Source organism: Melanotaenia boesemani, chromosome 5, assembly GCF_017639745.1.
Source record: "Melanotaenia boesemani isolate fMelBoe1 chromosome 5, fMelBoe1.pri, whole genome shotgun sequence".
NCBI classification, from domain to species: domain Eukaryota; kingdom Metazoa; phylum Chordata; class Actinopteri; order Atheriniformes; family Melanotaeniidae; genus Melanotaenia; species Melanotaenia boesemani.
This window is the reverse complement of record NC_055686.1, coordinates 6676263-6691508: the sequence shown is the minus strand read 5'-3', so window position 1 is coordinate 6691508 and position 15246 is coordinate 6676263.

Genomic DNA, 15246 nt, shown 5'->3' with positions numbered 1-15246 from the left:
ATAATTCAGAATGCCACAATAAAACAATATATAACAAGACTGTGTGCACAGTGAATGAGAGAATTCAAGAGGCCCAGATGCACGAGCACTGAACTACTTGAGCCAAGTCTTTTAAAACCAAACACACTCTTATCACGGTAACACCAGGGTCATTGTAAAGCCACACAGGGTCATCCTGGAGCTAGAACAGGGTCACTATAGAGCCAAAACAGCAGGCTGCTAGGCTTCATAAGTCCAACAGAGGATCTGTTGTATCCAGCACATGGAACCCAGAACAGGAATTTAACATATACAGGATACTGGTCCATATAGTAACTGGTCTGATCTAGAAAATTCTACAGCACTGAGGCCTGTAGTAGCCACACTTGTCCACACCTGTACTGGGTGTTTGAGCTGAGTTATGATCCTGCTGGTAGCCTAAAACAGACAGTCACAGGTGGCAGGGAAAGGTCATTTGTTGCCTCTTACAAACATCTGGGCAGTGTGATAAGAGTCTTTCTGTAGCTCCCATATTGAACATCTTTTTTCTTTTTTTTTTCTTCTGTAATAAATGCTATTTTACATTTAATGCCAGGAAGAACTTTGTTGCTTCCACCGTTTTATCTCACATTGACTACAGAGACATTATCATTACATGAATGCCTCTTCCAGCTCTCTATAGATGTCGGACGCTGTTTTTCATGAATCACTAAGATTTATAACCAACTGTAACTCACTCACCGCTGCACGATGTCCTCTCTGGTCAACTGGTCATCACAATGTACCCACAGACTCTTGCATTGGTATATCTTCATTTACAAATCCACCCTTGGGCTGCTGCCATCATATTCATCCCCCTACCTGCTACTTAGACAGAATAGACAGCCTATGCTCCCAGGGTTTTATTACATTCAGTGTTCTCTCAGTTCATACTGAGCCCAGCAAAAGTTTATCTTAATGCCAAGTTCATTCTTATGGACTTCAGCTTTACATTGATAATCCAAATTTATTTGAGAAATGTAGACAATAAATATCTGACGAGATACTGGGAAAGACTGTGCTCGACAAACTAATACTCCTCTATACAAGCTGTTGTCACGTCTTCAGGTCAAGGTGATTAATTTGAATAAACGTGTCCAGAGTTGCAGTTCATTTAAATTCTGTCAAGACTATGAAAATGAAGCACAGCCTCAGTTATGGAAATATGAAAACCTGCTGATTGCTGAATCGCATTTTTGCATTTATCTGATAAATGTTTGAGAGAAAAAAACAATTATGAACATGTTATGATTAGCTACATACTCCAAACTGCTGATGTACTGAGCAGTAAAACAGCTCATCTTGCAGTATGATTTATGTTGCAGAAAAATCACATAGGTTGATGGGACTTTCCAGTCATTAAATCAACACAGATCTTGTACTTGTTTTATATCATGCAAAGCAGTCAAGCCTAATGGACTATTTAAATTAAACATCTGTCATGGAAATATGAAAGTGCTTATAGCTACATAATTATTCATCTGATGCACTTTCAAGTGAAAACATTCTAAAAAAAAAAATAAAACAATAAAAAAAACAATATTTTAGTTAATTAAAATATTTTAAACTGTGAATGTTTGTATAGAAAAAAAAAAAAAAAAATCCATAGTAGTTTCCAGTGATAGAGCACATACATATTTTATTTGTTTTATATCATGCAAAGCAGTCAGATTTGACTGATATATGAGCATCTGGAACTCATCACACCAGAATGAAGCATTGCTGCACATTTGGGGTAAACAGCAGTCAGTAAGATTGTAGACGACAGTTTAAGGAGAGTTGGAAGGTGGTGAATGAATTACAAAGGTGAGTTTTGGTTTCAGTATTTTGTGTTTCTGTACATTCTTTCTAAAGCTATCAAGGACTGAAGTGGTTCCAGCTTTACTACCTGAGCTAGAGTAACGATATAATTTCTCTGTTTTATTTAATTCTTAAGTCACAGTGCAGGTTGGGAAACAATTTCCTTTGGATCTGTTAAAACTCAATCTGCCTCTCAGTGTTTTTTTTCTTATAGAAAGTCACAACTTATCATTTTCACACAATGGGACAAGTAAACTCTTATTCTGAAGGGTTCTGTTTTGTTTTACAGTCATCTGATGCTAAATTTGACTTTGAATGTGCATGTGCTCCATGTGCCTTCCTCAGTGTAAGGTGTCTTCCACCTTACACTGAGCAGTGAAGGTGGGGGGGGCCTTTCTTCTTGTGAACATGCACAACCTGGAGAATGTGACCACCCACTCAGTCTGAATGTAGAGACACACTGGAAAACTCAAATCAAATGTGATCAAAAAACGCTGCCGCTTACTTGTCTGATGAGAATTCAACACTGTAACACTGTAGAAAGCTCAGAAAAGTCCAAATAGCATGATGGGGCCCCTTTAAAAGAAAAGAAAAGAGGAAATGGAAATGATGACGTAAACCATGTTATATGTAGTAAATGAAAAGTTTGGAAACTGCTGCCTTATACTCTTGAGCCCACATGATGTTGCTACATTGACATCACAAAAAAAAGAAACGAAAAGAAAAAAATCCAAGAAGTATTAGAAGGAAAATCTTGAAAAACTCCTCATTTTCTCTTTTTTTGTTTCCTAATCCAAAAGGAAAAATGAAAAATGTGATAAGGAACCCTTATCAAAACAAAGCCACAAAAAAAAAAAATATATAAAAAAATAATATCAAGCATTTAGATCTGAATTAGAATTGTTTATCTGAGTCAGCAGCCTGTCCCAGAAGTTGCCTCGGCTCTGTGTACTCTGTGTTCTACACCCTAAACTTAGCATTTTAGTAATTAAATAACTATACTAACCTGGAGATTTCAGTTATCAGATGGACATACTTTTTATTTTCTTTCTGTCCATAAAAGTTATGAACAGAATCGGTGACAAAAGACTGCCTTGGTGGAGTCCAACCCTCATTGGAGTCAATTCTGATTTACTGCCGGCAATGTAGACCAAGCTCTGACACCGGTTGTACAGGGACCGGAAAGGTCGTACAAAGGGGTCCGGCACTCCATAATCCCGGAGTACCCCCCACAGGAGTTCCCGGGGGACACGGTCAAACGCCTTCTCCAAGTCCACAAAGCACATGTAGACTGGTTCAGCAAACTCCCATGCCCCCTCCAAGACCCTGAAGAGAGTATAGAGCTGGTCTACTGTTCCACGACCAGGACAAAAACCACACTGCTCCTCCTCATTCCGAGGTTTGACTATCCGATGGACCCTCCTCTCCAGCACCCCTGAATAGACCTTACCAGGGAGGCTGAGGAGTGTGATCCCCCTGTAGTTGGATCAAACCCTCCGGTCCCCCTTTTTGAAGAGGAGGACCACCACCCCAGCCTGCCAGTCTGCTTGCTCATCAGAAGGTGTGTTGGTGGGATTGAGAAGGTCTTCGAAGTATTGCCCCCACTGCCTCACAACGTCCCGAGTCGAGGTCAGCAGCCTCCCATCCCCACTGTACACAGTGTTGATGGAGCACTGCTTTCCCCTCCTGAGCCACCGGATGGTGGACCAGAATTTTCTCGAAGCCATGCGGAAGTAATTTTCCATGGCCTCTCCAAACTCCTCCCATGCCCAAGTTTTTGCCTTAGCGATCGCCGAAGCTGCTTTCCGCTTAGCCTGCCGATACCCATCAGCTGCTTCTGGAGTCCCACAGGCCAAAAAGGCCCAACAGGACTCTTCATCTTGATGGCATCCCTTACTGCAGGTGTCCGACAACGAGTTCGGGGGTTACCGCCATGATAGGCACCGACAACCTTGTGGCCACAGCTGCGGCTGGCCGCCTCGACCATAGAAGCACAGAACATAGCTCACTCGGACTCAATGTCCCCCGCCTCACCCGGGACATGGTTGAAGCTCTGCTAGAGATGGGAGTTGGAACTCTATCTGACAGGGGACTCCGCCAGACGTTCCCAGCAGACCCTCACAACACGCTTGGGTCTGCCAGGCCTGACCAGCATCCTCCCCACCATCTGAGCCAACTCACCCCCCGGTGGTGATCAGTTGACAACTCTGCCCCTCTCTTCACCCGAGTGTCGGAGACATGCAGCCGCAAGTCCAATGATACGACTACAAAGTCGATCATCGAACTGCAGCTTAAAGTTTCCTGGTGCCAACTGCTTATGTGTACACTCTTATGCCTGAATAAGGTGTTTGTTATGGACAATCCATTAACGAGCACAGAAGTCCAACAACAAAACACCACTCAGATTCAGATGACGGGGGGCCATTCCTCCGATCACGCCCCAGAATGTCAGATGGGATGACTGAATGGATTCACTGCTGTAACAAGGCAGCTACATACCCATCTTTTCATCTTTTCTTGCCGAGAGAATGCCAAATTCAGATTTTTAAACTGGGGACAATAACAATTTTGTTTTATTTAAAAATTCTAAATGTAAGACTTGACAGCTATCATAAACTTAATAATATATATATATATATATATATATATATATATATATATATATATATATATACTGTATATATATATTTTTTTCAGCTCCAGCTTAGTTAACTGGCTGGAAACTGTTGTGCTAATTGTCAATGCTAATTATATTAGCTGAAAGTTAGCATTTATTTCATATCTAGTGGCAGATTGTGTAGTACACTGCTACTACCTACTATTGATGTGGCTTCAGTCTAAGGCATCTTTAATTTGACTTTTTTTTTCATTGCATCTCATCTCTTTTCTTTTTTTTGTTTGTTTGTTTTCTTTTCTTTTTTTAGGTTAACGCTATTTGAAACAAACATGTCACTAAATGCTTCATCAAATGTCAGTTCTCTTTTGGTGGACCCCTGTATGAATATTGACATTGGTTTCAAAGCAGTCAGGGCAATCCTCCTCCTCCCCGTCTCCATCATCATCCTCTACCTGGGTCTCCAGAAATGGCGGCAGCAGCACTCATTCAGGACGGCGAGCCACTCTGACATCTTCACCTACCACCTGGCTGCCATGGAGCTGTTCTTCATCCTCGGATGGTTCTGCCTATTATGTGCTGGTTATGTTGAAAATAAAGCATTAGAATTGATGGGACTTTATATCACTTTAATTGTCTTCTATGGAGAGATATTATTTCACATCCTGACCTGTATAGAGCGGTACCTGGCTGTTGTTCACCCCATCATCTATATGGGCCTAAAAAACACCCGTGGGGTCAGGATTAGAAAAATCAGCATTGGCTGTGTTTGGGTACTCTGCTTTGTACTGGTAATTATTCAAAGCTTCATTGAGGATGAAAATTCCATTGAAATGTTCTGCTTGTTAGCTGTCTCCATAATACTCACATGTTACTGCACCGTCTACATTCTTTGTGTTTTAATTCGTCCAGGGCCAGGGGATGGGGCCAGAGAAAAGGAACGGGCTGACCAATCAAAGCAGAGAGCTTTTAACACCATCATAGCAACATCAGCCGCACTGTGGTTGTGGTTTGTTGGGCTTCTTTTTGCTGTTGCTGTTAATGTGAGAGGTTCCCCTTCAGTGAATTATAATGTTTCCTGTTTGGTGACAGTGACTGTTTCTCTTTTAAATTTGCCCTCCTGTTTGGTGTCACCTCTGCTGTATCTACACAGGGCAGGAAAACTGACATTTAGCTGTTGTAGCAGGGACTAATGTCAGAGATTAGATACTACAGTTCTGCATTGTAGTAAGGTATTTTACCCAGAGGTAGTTTTTGTTGGCTCAATAGGGCATTATTCAATGTTACTGCTCTTTTATTTACAAGTTTGTTTGTATGGCACTTTTCACGTTAATGTGCTTTACATAAAACAAAAGATTAAACACATTTTTGCGAGCTGCAGAAGAATCATTAAAACAAACTTAAAAAAAAATTAAAGACAGAGAGCTAAAGTAAAATAAGATAAAAGGCAAGAAATAAAAGTTATAGTAATTTAAAATTAAAAAGAAAAAGAAAAAAGAAAAAAGAAAGATCATTAGATAAAAAAAGAAACGATTTTAAAAACATGATCAAGCTTAAAAGAACCAGATGCAGATTTAGATGTCTGTTTCAGCTGATCTGAGGCTTTCTGGGAGTTTGTTCCACACATGCGGCACATAGAAGCTGAATGCAGCTTCTCCATGTCTGGTCCTGACTCTGGGAACTGATAAGAAACTGGATCCAGATGACCTGAGGGTTCTGGGAGATTCATACTGGGTCAAGAGGTCACTGATGTATTTTGATCTTCAACCATTCAGAGCTTTATAGACCAGCAGCAGAACTTAAATATCTATTCTCTGATGGACAGGCAGCCAGTGTAAAGACCTCAGAGCTAGACTGATGTGGTCCACTCTCTTGGTCTTAATGAGGACTCGAGCAGCAGAGTTCTGAATCAGCTGCAGCTGTCTAATTGATTTGTAGGTAGAACCTGTAAAAACACTGTTAAAATAATCAAGCCGACTAAAGATGAAAGCATGGACTAGTTTTTCCAGGTCCTGCTGACACATCAGATCTTTTACCCTTGATATATTCTTAAGGTGATAGTAGGCTGACTTCATTTAATGTGTATTTATTTATTTATTTATTAGGCTTAGATCTGAGTCCATTGATACACCTAGATTTCTTGCCTGGTTGGTGGTTTATGGGTGTATAGAATGAAGCTCCGTGGTGACCTTCAATTGTTTCGCTTTGGCTCCAAAGTCAATCTTCCCATCCTGGGCAAGACAAGTAAAGAAAAAAAAAAAAAATCTCAGTTTTGTTTTTGTTTAACTGAAGAACTTTCAGGCACATCCAGTCATTAATCTCCTCAATGCATTCACCTAGAGCCTCTACAGGGCCTCGATCTCCTGGTGATGTTGTAATATAAATCTGTCATCTGTGTAGCTATAATAACTAATTTTGTTTTTTTTATGACCTGTGCGAGTGGGAGCATGTAGATGTTAAACAGAAAAGGCCCTAGGATAAACCCAGACAACAAACCCACTTCATTCTGCACTTCAGTCACTGTGTTTTTATCTGTGCAATAATTTTACCCACCGACCGTACTTTGATCTTATAGACTGCATATTTTATATGTATGTATATTGCTAATTTTATTTTTCACAAGAGAGATGCGCACTCAATCTCATATCGACTGGTACAATCACAATAATGGCTATTTTATTCTATTCTATTCTATTCTAGGATGGGACCTTGGGGAACTTCACATGTAATTTTTGTCAGTTCAGATGTAAAGTTACCTATTGACACAAAGTACTTTCTGTTCTCTAAGTTCTAACATTTTAAACCAGTTCAGTACAGTGCCAGAGAGGCCCACCCAGTTCTCCAGTAATCTGAATAATAAATTGTGGTCATGTGTATCAAATGCAGTGCTGAGGTCCAGTAAAACATTTTTGCCATTGTCTGTATTCAAACATAGTATTGACTTTGGTCAGAGCATCTCAGTGCTGTGGTGCTGTCTAAAACCTGACTGGAAGACATCGTAGCAGTTGTTGTGTGTTAAAACGTCATTTAGCATTTAGCAGAGGTTTGATTACAGCTGTTTCTAGAGATTCTGGGAAGACACTGAAATTAAAGACAAGTTCACAATATGTAACAGATCTGGCTCCAGAGTCTTTGAGACCTTTTTGAAGAAACCTGTGGGCAGGAAGTCCAAACAGCAAGAGGAGGAGTTCAGCTGACGTAAGATGTTCCCCAGATCTTTGCTCTTAATGGGATTAAAATGTGTCATGGTGTTTAAACTGGTTTTCAATGGACACAGAATGTCTGTTAAACCTGCTGGTGATGAACCAACTGTTTGTCTGATATTCTGGATTTTTTTTTTTTTTTTGGAGATTTTGGCAAACTCATTGCAGCCTTGGTGGAATAAAGTTCAGGTGCTACTGACATAGGTGGGTTTGTTAGCCTGTCGACAAAAGCAAATAAGGCCTGAGAATTTTAACAGTTTTTGCTAATAATGTCAGAGAAATAGGACTCCCTTGCTCAGTTATAAATTTTAAGATTGAAGTTTCTCTTTATACATGTCATAATGAACCTGTAGATTTCTCCATCTACGCTCGGCTTTCCAACACTCTCTTTTTCCATTTTTCATTGTGGAATTTATCCATGGAGACTTTTTCTTTTCAGAGACAACATTCACCTTAATAGGAGCAATGGCATCCATAATATTTAACATTTTAGCATTAAAACTAGTGACAAGGTCATTGACTGAACCCCCTGATAGGGCAGGTGTTAAAAGCCTGGTTAAACATCCCACTCAGGTTTTTAATTATTCACCCTTTTCCCTTTATGTTTGGAGAAAAGGTGTTTTGTATCAGTCAGCTTGTGTTAATCTTGTGAGGTAGAGCTTTATTTTAATGGATTACATTGCTATCTAGTGGCTGGTTATCTGGTAAATATTTAAATATTTCATATCTAAATGTATGGTGATTAGTAAGACTTTTGACTTAATGTCAAACATTTTTAATGCACATGGGTTTTATGAAATATATCATTTTCCTTATTTTTGTGCTCTGTCAACCAGAAGGAAAACATACAAATTAATGTTAGATGTTAAAGTTAGATTAATGTTAGAAAATAACTGTAAGTGAATATCAGAGTGTTGTGGTAAACTGAGTCAGGAAATGTCACTTTAATCTTGTACTGTTTCTCACTTGTTTACTTTTTTTTTCTCCTGTGTTATCTCTTGAGATTATACCAGGGCACAAACCTCTTTTACAATGCCTGGGCTGTAGAATAAGAGGTCTGGCAACGCTTATGGACATATTTAATGACTTGTAAAATTATTTTGTTTTGAAAAAGGGCTGTTTAATAATTATTAATTACAGCACCTTAAGTGTGAAATGTACTTTATTAATAGATTTGCCTGTAAGTTCTTAGTAGGGGAATTGATCCGAACCGATCCAGTGCTACTGTCATCGATGCCTACACTTTTTAATAGGGCTGTCAAAATATACATGTTCTTCCATAATTTTTTTACCATACAAACAAAGTTATTACTAACACCATAAAAATTTTAATTTGGCATTATCTCGGCAAGAGACACTGACTTTGGCCATCTAGGTATCTTGTCACTAAGGTAAACTGAATCCACCAAAACCTACATCCTCCTTGTTTATGAAGTTTGTGAAAGTTTTCAAGCCTCATGTTTAGAATTTTTAATATTGGACATTTTAAAAGTATGCCAAAAGTGTTACGATCATATTAAATCTTTCCATCATGCAAACACACAACTGATCAGATCGCTAATTCTATAATGCTGCTGTAACACTTAAATTTCCCAGTCTAGGATTAAGTACATCAGTTTCGGATTTTGATCACTTCACCCAGTGTCCAACATGTCCACTAGAATCTTTATTCTGATTTATTTTAATCAAATAGAAGAAATAATACAATTTGCACACAAACCCGTGCACTTTCAAGGATTTTTCAAATTCAGCAGTGGGTGGAGTTATGCAAAAAGCAGGGGGGGTAGTTACACTTTAAGAGGTTTTATTTTATATATATATTATTATTCTTTCTTAATATATTTTATTGCCTATGTACATTGACAGTTATAATGATGATGATGATGTGTTTCCCACTGATGTTTGTAAATTGTGTGATGAAATCATGATCTTGTATTTAAACAAAGGACTAAAAGAATAAAAATAAAAAAGCACTGCCCCTAGCAGTAACTATGTAACTATGATGTCCCATCCTGTTTGAATTCTTGCTTGTGTTGTTCTTACTCTCAGATGTAAGTTGCTTTGGATAAAAGTTTAAACTTACAGTAACTGTGTTCAGCTGGAAGTACATAAATGAAATGTCACCAAACTGGCCCATGCACTGTTTACACACAGTATGAATGATGGCGTTTAGTTTGATTACACATCCAAGGTTGCAGTCCATTTGAATGATGGACTATTAAAATGAAGCGTAGCCGCTGTTATGGAAATATGAAATCGATGCCTGCAGCTTAATCTCCTTTGATAATTCATTGGAAGCATTTTTCTGGGTGAAAGCAATTTGAAAATTATGATTTGGTTAACTAAATTAGTCTAACTGCTAATGTCCTGTGCGTATTGCAGGCTGATTGATGTGCTTTAGAAAACTTAATATAGGTCCATGGTGGTTTCCAGTGATAGTGATTGTATATGATGCAAAGCAGTCAGTGTTGACTGTGATATATGTGCATCTGGAACTCACCAAGACAGAAAGCGACATTGCTGAAGGTCGTGAACAGCAGTGAGATTGTAGACGACGTTTTAAGGAGAATCAGAGGTAAAAACTAATAAGATAAGTTTTGATTTTGATATTTTGTGTTTCTGCTCATTCTTTTTAAAACAGCTTTACCACCAGAGCTAGAAACAATATATTATCAATACATCACTGTTGACATTTTCAGACAATAGGGATGTTTCTCTTTGGTTTCACAGTCTTCAGACACTAAATTTGACTTTGAATGTGTATGTTCTGCATATGCTTATGTGGGTTCTCTCTGGTGATTTTGACTTTCTTCCCACAGGCCAAAAACATGTGTCGTGTTAATTAAATATTAATAGCATAACATCTGTGGTTGAGGAATAGCTGTACTTTCTGTCCCTGGTGACACAATCAGATTTAGTAGTGTCCATGTAGAAAAGTTGCCTTCTCATTTCCCACCACTGGCCTCTCAGTTACAGCTAAATGCTCATTATTGATCAGGCGCTTGAAATGAAATGTATTATTATTATTATTATTATTATTATTATTATTATTATTATTATTATTATTTTTAGCAAGGTTGTGATGGATATAGCCCCTTGGTACAAATATGTTGCATCACATGACCAATGGAATATAAATTTATTGGCTGGATGTCTGATCGATGACTTCCAGGATCGACTGGTGATCATTGCAACCTGGATGTTAAGATAAGTGGCAAGAAGATGGCTGGATGGAGTTTGAGCAACTCAAATTTGTTTTTCTCGATATTGCTTTTTGTTTTTTGTTTGTTTTTTTATTTTTTGTTTATTTTTATTTTTTTTTACTTTAGTTTTGGACTTAAAATTGCAAAAACTGCAAAGATTTTAATTCAGATGGAAAATCTTCATACACACAATTTCCCTGCATAAATCTTTGACATTTGTATTTCAAATGCTTGTAAAATTGATAATCTGGTGAGATAGATTTGCTTCCATACAAGATAGCTCTTGTTCTGAAGAGTCTGAGCAGTTTTACACAGTTTGATGCAAAGTCTGATTTGAAGTTTGCATGCTCTCCCTGTGCATCCATGGGTTCTCTGGTTACTTCTACTTTCTTCCCACATTACCATTAGGTTAATTTGTTTCTAAATTCTCCTTGGAAGTAAGCATGAGTGGTTGTTTGTTTCTCTTTGTTGGCCCTGTGATGGATTGGTGAATTTCCGGAGTGTACCCTACCTTTCTCTACATAACAGTGGTGAAAGACTCCATCCCCCTACTACCCTGAATTGAAATAATTGGAGCTTTGAGTACTTTCTTTGTGTTGTTCCATGTTGCATAAGTATGTATGTGATTGAATTTGTATGCATATGGTTCCATAAAGCAGTTTCAAGCCCGTAAATGGGCATAAAAGATACTGGTTTACTCTTCTGACATTTCTTTACTGTTTTAAATTTTCTCATGAGATTGTTTTCAGTTTAATTTGGGTTAAGTTAAGCCTTTATGGTTGTTTCTCATGGTAATGCACCAAAATTACTAAGTATTTTACTATGAATTCACAACTAGAACACACAAGCAGGACACATACAATAAAAAGAAGGTTAACCCCCATACAATTGTTTATTCCTTTTCTTATTTAAGGTTGCAATGGCTGTTGGAGTAAACCAGTCTGTATCTTGGGCTCCGTAGCATCTGCCAGAAGGTAGCAGTTCAGAGATGATGAAAGGGGTCTTTAATGATTTGTGTTCTGCTGTGAGCGCTAACTGATGGGGCAGAATAATGCCACATCCCCACAGAGATGAAATGATTTAGATTTTTAAAAGTTTGTTGTAAAAATTAAGCGGTTCCAGAAAGGTGTGCGTCCACACAATTCCAGTGAAAACTCCATGCCTGTAAGTGGCACTGCAACCCTGCCACAGAATTACACCAAACAAGGACCTGAGGGGTGGGAAGGACAGTTGAGTTGTTTATGGAAATGGGAAAACTGTTAGATTTGGAGAGAGTGTGGGGCGTGCCTACCAGGAGGACTTCTGTTTTAGAACTGTTGAGTTTGAGGAAGTTGGATGAAAACCAAGAATGAATTTATTGTAGACAGGTGGTAAGGGAGGTTGGTGTAAGTGAAGACAATGGTTTGGTACAGATGTAGAGCTGGGTGTCATCCGCGTAGCAACGGAATTTAAAATTGTGTCTGCGAAAAATGTAACCAAGAAGATGAGTGTAGATAATGAAAAGAACAGAGCCCTGGGGCAGACCAGCAGAGACAGGAGAAGAGTTTGTTTTATGAGATTTCAATCGAACGAATTGCGTGCGGCCAGAAATGTAATAAGTGAACTAAGCAAGGGGATTGTGAGTGATGCTGATGGATGACAGTCTGTCGAGGAGATGGTGTAAGAAATGGTGTCAAATGCTGCTGTGAGGTCAAGAAGGATGAGAATGGATAGTAAACCAGAATCTGAGGCTATGAGAAGGTTGTTGGAGATTTTGAGGAGTGCTGTTTCAGTACTGTGAAGGGGACGGAAACCGGATTGAAACTGCTCATAAATATTGTTAGTGATAGATGGTTATGAAGTTGAGACGCAACAAAGATTTTGGAAATGAAGGGTAAATTGGAAATCGGATAATGAATTTAGTGGGGTCCAAGCCAGGTTTTGTCAAGAAAGGTGTGATTGTAGTGGTTTTGAGTGCAAGAGGGACGGTTCCAGGAGGATTAAGGAGGAGTGAATGATGTTAGTGATGAAGGGAGCAAGTGAAGAGAAGCAGGTTTTAACAAGAGCTGTAGGTATTGGATCGAGCACTGGAAACTGGAGAATGTGGTTATGGGGGATGAGTAGGGGGCGGTGAAGTCCATTCCAGGGACTGCAGCTCCCCACAAGGCCAGATGTTGGTGAATGTCAGAGATGTTGGAGACAAAGAAAGACATGAGTGAGTTACAAAAGTCAGTGGATTGCATGTGGTGGGGAAGAGAGTAATACTGGTGAAGAGAGAGAAGAGAGTTTGGAGTTCTGTTGATTGGACTGAATTATCATTCATAGACTGGATCCATTTAATTTGAGTAAGGTGTTGAAGTAGGGACACATTAACAACCTGAAGGACACTGATTCAGGAGGTCCAGATTTCATAATCCCTCATCCAGGTTGTATACACTGTGAAGGCCGCGCTCTTCAATGGTGGCGTGAACACTGCTCTAGGCCAGAGAGCCGTTGCTAAGGCAACGGACAGGGAGCAGAGGCCCTTATCTCGACAGATAACACCTGCTGGAAACCCCCGCTTTTCTGCTCTCAGTGAGTGAAGGAGGGAGAAAAGTTTTATTAAAGTTTGAATCTATGACTGTTATGGCACACATGATGTGAGATGATGTTTTTAATCAAAAGACTGAGTTTATGGACTGCCTGATCAATACTCAGTTATGTTTTTCTATGTGTTATGTATTACCTATTCACATTTCATATATTCCTGTTTGCTTGCTTATTTACATTATTATCCTTAGATTTAGTGATGTTCATTAGGTTTTGGTTTTTGATTAATAAGAGCTACAGCTTAGTGTTATTATTTTGTAGCTTACAGAGAGTGCATTCGCAAATAAGATACAAATAAGAGTCAGAGTTTTTTACACTGTTGAGGAAGTGAAGAGAGGCCCAGAAGATCTGGGAGACTAAGAAGGGAGTAACCTGTTATCTGCTTGCTCCAAAGCAGAGCGGAATTCCCCAGCAAAACTCAGAAAAATTAACAAGCAGCCTTTGTGTGAAAAACTGTAAGGATAGATAGATAACGGGGCAGGGAAAAGTGTCTTCTTTCCTTCAGCCCTGATGCAACCCAGAAGGAGGGACCAACTTGTAGGATGCTCACGTATGCTTTTCTGCTGATGGAAAAATACTAAGAGGGTTGGTTCTAAGTTGTTCTTTCGATGGAAAATTACTGAGTGGGTTGGTTTTGAGTGTTTTTTCTGTTAGTGGGAAGGTACCAGATGGGATGGTTTTTAAGTTATGTATATATACTGGTGATTTGGTGAAGAGAGAGGGATTGTCCGGAGATTTTACGGAGATTTTGAGGAGCTGCGGCGGAGGAGCTGCAGAGATTTTTGGACCTTCATCCCTTTACTGGGATAGATTTTTACCCTTCTTACTAAAGGAGATTGAATCATTATTAGAGGAGATGTAGACCGCGAAAGCGGAATCACCCATTGAGGGAGACTTTTACTTTATACTTATTTCTTATATTCTGCTTTTTAGCCCTCACTGAAAGGGAAGCCCGAAAAGGGAATTTTATTATTTTTTCTTTCTTTTTATTTTATTCTTTCTGTATTTTACCAATAAAAGAAAACTTGAATAAAAGGGTTATAGTTAACTTCGGTTAACTTCCCAACCAAACTTATTTCTCTTATATTTGCCCACATCCACTGAGGAGAGGAGAGGACAACACAACGAGCAGGTGAGCCCCAGATTCCCCAATACCCGAAGAGACATAAGAATTCGCTAGATTATTATTTCGATACCAGGTAGTTATCCTGTTAGGACGATAGTACGGTAGCTTCATACTCCTAGACCCAAAGGCTGGCTTATCTACCAGAATAACTCCTCAGGTCTATCTCCGCATGAGCGGACGATAATAATCAGGAATTCTAAAGGGGTAAAATTGCTTATTCTCGCGCCACAAGAATCGAGGTGGAAAGGTTCGCCCATCACTTCGCGACTGGAGTCTCACCGGTCGTTAAAGATCCAAGAGAGGAAACAACAGGACGTGAGCCTGAAAGGTCGGTCAAAGAACTGACAATAGGGTAAATATTCGTCACTGGTTTCAACAACACGAAATGGAAATGGTTTTGTAGAGCTATTCACTTTGGAAACTGTTTCGAACTCCCAAAATGCCTCTTCTGTTTGAATAAAAGGTCCAAATGAAAACAACAGAATCATCTAAACTCATCCATGTGTGTAGCTCTTTTAATGACTGCTTTCAGATTTGTTTTTTGTCTGCAGCTGAGAAGCTTAAATACAACACAGAAATGCAGTGTAAATTTATGCTAGAAATCACAAATGTTTTACTTAGCTTTTAGTTCTCATTATTTGTCTCATCCTATTGGTTGTCTTTTCACTTCCTGTCTCCTTGCTGGTCTCATGTTTCTCTTTCTTTTCAGGGCAT